The sequence below is a fragment of the Lepus europaeus genome, chromosome 10 (genome assembly GCF_033115175.1).
Source record: "Lepus europaeus isolate LE1 chromosome 10, mLepTim1.pri, whole genome shotgun sequence".
Classification (NCBI taxonomy): Eukaryota; Metazoa; Chordata; class Mammalia; order Lagomorpha; family Leporidae; genus Lepus; species Lepus europaeus.
The window spans coordinates 11,499,647-11,505,503 of record NC_084836.1 but is presented as its reverse complement, the minus strand read 5'-3'; the positions used below and the strand labels follow the sequence as shown (position 1 = coordinate 11,505,503).

General features: G+C 37.7%; 1 pseudogene; it reads left to right on the top strand.

Moving 5' to 3' along the window:
• Positions 1-5,177: 5,177 nt before the first annotated feature.
• Positions 5,178-5,620, top strand: LOC133767485 (signal recognition particle 19 kDa protein-like; annotated as a pseudogene).
• The last annotated feature ends 237 nt before the right edge of the window (positions 5,621-5,857 follow it).

Here is a 5,857-nt window from a genome sequence, read left to right as displayed (position 1 = left end):
AAAAGACCCCGGAAGCACAGGCAGCAAAACCAAAATTAGCAATTGGGATTGCATCAAATTGAGAAGTTTCTGTACTTCAAAAGAAACAGTCAGGAAAGTGAATAGGCAACCGACAGAATGGGAAAAAATATTTGCAAACTCTGCTACAGATAAAGGGTTGATAACCAGAATCTACAAAGAAATCAAGAAAATCCACAACAACAAAACAAACAACCCACTTAAGAGATGGGCCAAGGACCTCAATAGACATTTTTCGAAAGAGGAAATCCAAATGGCCAACAGACACATGAAAAAATGTTCAAGATCACTAGCCATCAGGGAAATGCAAATCAAAACCACAATGAGTTTCACCTCACCCCGGTGAGAATGGCTCACATTCAGAAATCTACCAACAATAGATGCTGGAGAGGATGTGGGGAAAAAGGGACACTAACCCACTGTTGGTGGGAATGCAAACTGGTTAAGCCACTATGGAAGTCAGTCTGGAGATTGCTCAGAAACCTGAATATAATCCTACCACACAACCCAGCCATACCATTCCTTGGAATTTACCCAAAGGAAATTAAATTGGCAAATAAAAGAGCTTGTCTGCACCTCAGTGTTTATTGCAGCTCAATATACAATAACTAAGATATGGAACCAACCCAAATGCCCATCAACAGAAGACTGGATAAAGAAATTGATTTTGAAAAGTTGAATCAAGCTTGTATGCTTGGAATTAATTATAAGTTGTCCTTTAACACAATTCTTTTTGTCAACTCTTGAATTCAATTTGCTAATATTCTATTGAAGATTTTCCAAAAAGTCTATTAATGAAAGAAATTGGTCTGTATTTTACTTTAATTTGTTTTTAGTCTTCATACTGACAATGTAAGTTACTTGTATACCATGTTTATAGTATTAGAGAATTCTTAATTTGTTTCTTGAGTTTCACACTTTCCAACATTTTCTGCTTATTCATTAGTATCTCTTCGTTTAGTCTGAAGAATTCTCTTTCTCGTCTCTTGCAGAATAGGTTTGGTGGTAACAAATTCTCTCAGCTTTTGTCTGGGAATGCCTGTATCTCTCCTTTGTACCTCAAGGACAGCTTTGCTGGTACAGTATTCTCGTTAGCAGTGGTTTTCTTCAAACCTGTTCCTACCTCGTCCCAGACCATCCCGGTCTGCAAGTTTTCTGCTGAGAAGTCTGCTATCAACGAATTAGAAAACCTTTTTGTTCTATTCTTTCTTTTCTCTTGTGCTTTTTATAAAACTCCATGTTTCCTCTTGATCACCATATCAGTTATGCTTCTTTAAAAATTTCTGATAATTGCCGCAGCTCACTAGGCTAATCCTCCGCCTACGGCGCTGGCACACCGGGTTCTAGTCCCGGTTGGGGCACCAGATTCTGTCCTGGTTGCCCCTCTTCCAGGCCAGCTCTCTGCTATGGCCCGGGAAGGCAGTGGAGGATGACCCAAGTGCTTGGGCCCTGCACCCGCATGGGAGACCAGGAGGAAGCACCTGGCTCCTGGCTTCGGATCAGCGCGGTGCGCCGGCCGCGGCAGTCATTGGAGGGTGAACCAACGGTAAAGGAAGACCTTTCTCTCTGTCTCTCTCTCTCACTGTCCACTCTGCCTGTCAAAAAAAAATTTCTGATAATCCTAGAGATTACAATGTTCATTTTCAATATATCTAAGTTATCTTTCACATAGCTCAATGCCATTGAACATGCATCTTAGTTACCTTAAAACACAGTATATTCAAATACCCCTTACCATCTTCTGCGACTTTACTATCGTTTATAGTACCAATGTATTATTACTTAAAAATTATCTTTTAGAGCAGCTAAGAGTAAGGAAAATACATTTTACTTTCATGTATTTTCCTCAGATACTCTTTATACATATTCAAATTTCTGCCTATATCACTTATCTTCTATCTAAGAAGTTACTTTTAACTGGAAGGGCAGATATATGGACAATATATTTCCATAGGTTTTTGTTTTTTTTTTTGTCTGAAGAAGTTTCTATTTCTTCTTCATTTTTGAAGGATAATTTTGCTGGATATAGAATTGTAGATCTTTTTCTTTTTTCAGAAAAACTTTACATGCAGCACTTCTCTTTTTGTATGGTTTCTGATAAAAAAAAAAAAAACCTACTATAATTATTCTTGTTCCTCTAGAGGTACAATTATTTTTTCCTTTGGTTTCTTTGAAGGTTTTCTCTTTGTCGTTGGTTTTCTGTGGTTTCAATGATATGCTTTTGCACAGTACTTTTTCTTTTTTTTTAAAAAAAAAGATTTATTTATTTATTTGAAAGTCAGAGTTAGGCCGGTGCCGTGGCTCAACAGGCTAATCCTCCGCCTAGTGGCGCCAGCACACTGGGTTCTAGTCCCGGTTGGGGCGCCGGATTCTGTCCCGGTTGCCCCTCTTCCAGGCCAGCTCTCTGCTGTGGCCCGGGAAGGCAGTGGAGGATGGCCCAAGTGCTTGGGCCCTGCACCCCATGGGAGACGCTCCTGGCTTCGGATCAGCGCGGTGTGCCAGCCGTGGCGGCCATTGGAGGGTGAAATTCCCTTAGTTTTAGATGTCAGAGATTTGAAATTCTTCTGTCAAGTTTTCATCTCTCTTCCTTAATTTGGACTGCCCTAACCATTCCTCTCAGAGAGGAGAATCTGTGACTTCTATCTCTTTTAAATACAGTTTACTCTTATTTTATTGAAATACTGTGGTGGTGATGGTAAGATATGAGAGATGGGCTCTACAGTCTTCTAATTTAAATCACTCTTCCAGGGGGCTTATGCATTGGAGCTGTGACCTTAATAAATTGTTTCTTTAGCTGTGTAATTTTTACCCTGCCCTCTACACTGTTTTCTAGCTATGGTGTTCCCAATCTATTTACTGGAACCCTAACCCCATCTTTATATTTTTCCATTTATAGGAGACAGGAAGATTGGAAGGAGCTATAGTGGGAGGTATTCCCTTCCCCCACGTAGAATGAGGCTCTGGCAAAGTCTTTCCTCTGAAAATCAAACTTTCCTAGCGGAATTTCTGGCTGTGTTCACAGCGATTATCCCCCTTTTTCTTGCAAGAAACAGCAAGTCTCTGAAAAGAGTTCCTGTTCTTAAAACCCATAGAAAGGTGGTAACTTTCAAAACTTCAATGCCAGAGATTTCTCCTTTCACACCAGTTCTTATTCAGCCTCTAGAAATTCATCAAAAATGCCCCTAAGTTTATGACTCCAGCAGCTCCCGCCCAGGCTGTGCCCATCTCTGCAACTCTTGGGGTAGTATTTTACCCTGTCATCTCAGGGCCCTGACAGTTCCAAGGAAACTCATTGAGTTTCAGTTTTTTCTTGAAGGACAAAACAAATGATTTCCAAGACTTTTCCATGTCAAAGATGAAGTGCGAAGTTTTAATCAAAATTTAAATTACGACTTTCTTTGGTTAGCTATTCTTCTACAAGGAATTTTACACTACAAGTACTCTTGAACAAGGAACAAAATACAGGTACAGAGATACTAAAAAATTGTGAGCAGTTAATGGTCTCCCAATAGTGTACTGATTAAATTTCTTGTAGTATAAATGTGCAAAGAATTACTATGGAACTGGAAAATTTCCTTAGTCTAAGGTGAATAAGCAGGGAAAATGTAAAAGTTGTAAACTGCATATCTAAGATAAGATTCTGTATAAAATACAAAAGGACACAGCCATACCTAAGCCTATATATAAATAGGAAAAGATCAGAAGAGAACAAAACAGTAATTGTTACTTGTAGGGAATGAGATGGGAGGGGAACATTTACTTTTTGCTCTATAGCTTCCGTGCCAGTTGATTATTTTATAAATGGAACACACATCTCATAGTATATAGAACAGGAAGGAACAAATAAAACTGTCTTTGTTTGCAGGCGATATGATTGTCAATGTAGAAAATGCAAATGAATTGAGAAAAAAACTCTTGGAACTAAGAGACAATAAGAGCAAGGTTGTAGGATACAAGGTTAGTATTCAAAAGTCCATCACTTTTCTACATACTAGCAGTGAACAATTGGAATTTGAAATTAAAAACATAATACCATTTGTATTAGCATCAAAAATTAGAATACTTAAGCATAATTCTCATAAAACATCATAAAACCTATATAAGAAAAACTAAAATTATGATAAAAGCAATAAAGAACTGCATAAATAGAGAGCTATTTCATACTTATGGAAAAGAAGACTTAACTATTGTCACAGTGTCAGTTCTTCCCAACTTTATCTGTGGATTCAACACAATTCCAGTCAAATCATAGCAAGTTATTTGTGAAAATTGACAAACTAATTTTAAAGTTAATATGAAGAGAAAGAAAATTCATAATAAGCAAGAACATTAAAAGAGAAGAAAAAAAGTGAGAAGACTAATGTTAATCCAATTTCAAGATTATTATAAAATTACTTTAGTCCTGGCAGTATGGTATGGGCAAAAGAACAGAAAAATCTATCAATTTAACAGGATACAGAGCCCAGAAATAGACCCAACCAAATATCAGTCAGCTGATTCTTGACAAAAAACAGGATATCACATGCAAAAACACAAACCTAGACATAGACCTTAAAAAGGCATGCTCTGTGAAAAGCACTACAAAGAGAGTTAGAAGACAAGCCACAAACTGGGAGAAAATATTTGCACAAGATATATCCAAAATAGTAAAAAAAAAAATCTCAAAACTCAACAATAAGAGGGCAATGGCATTTTTTTTAAACGAGCAAATTATCTAAACAGACTTAACCAACGAATAAAAACAGATGTCAAACTATCCTATGAAAGATGCTCGGTGTCCATACATGCATTAAAGTGGCAAAATCAAACCCCGACAGCACCAAATGCTCATGAGGACGTGGAGCATCAGAAGCTCTCACTCGTTGCTGATAGAAATAAAAAAAATGCTACCACCACCTTGGAAGACAATTTCATAGTGGCTTACAACACTCATATATATATATATATATATATATATATAATCCAGTGTTCTCCCTAAACAATTATATATTCTTTATATATAATATATTCTTTATATATAATATTCTTTATATATAATTACATATATAAATTCCATTTTATATATATAATCCAGTGTTCTCCCTAAACAATTCAAAGACCTTGTCCACGTCTGGTTGGTGTACTCCTGACAGAGTTGTGGTGTGTGTGATTTGGTGGAGATGGCCTGTGCCATCACGCAGTCCCCAGCCAACCAGAACAGGATTATTTGCATCTAGCCTGCATTCTTAAATAATAAGAAAACCATCATGGAGGGAAGGTGGATCTCCATTAGCAAGGCTGTTGAAAAAAAATTAAATTTTAAAAAAGGCTGTTGAAAAATCCTATAGATACAAAGATTCAAGATGTACACTGAGCAGTGGTATTTAATGTATTTCTCGAGAAAAACAGAGAGAATGGAATTGTTGATGTTCAATACAGAGGCAGAGTCTAGCTCCATCTCAAACAGGAAGATAGCAGCCTTGTCTTGCACAGTAAATCAGTAACATTGTAGCAGAAATGATACCTAAGCTGAAAGACGCCTAAAGCAGGAAGCAGTGACCCAAGTCTTCAACGAGGAGAGGGAAGTAAAGAAAGGAAAGGAAGAGGACAAGACCTGGTCTGAGGTTCGAGTAGACGAAGCCACTGGAAGGGCCATGAGCGGAAGCCTCTGATTTGTAGCTGAGGGGGAACAGGCCTTTGCCTGCATCGTTTCACTGAACTGTGAGCATCGGTGCCTCCATCCTCATCATCAGACTTGACAGTGAAATAAATGCAGATCAGAAGTTTATATCTGGCTTTTATGCAGTGTAAAATGAAGAATTCTTTTGTCCTTCAATAATGATTTTTTGTGGGAAAGAAC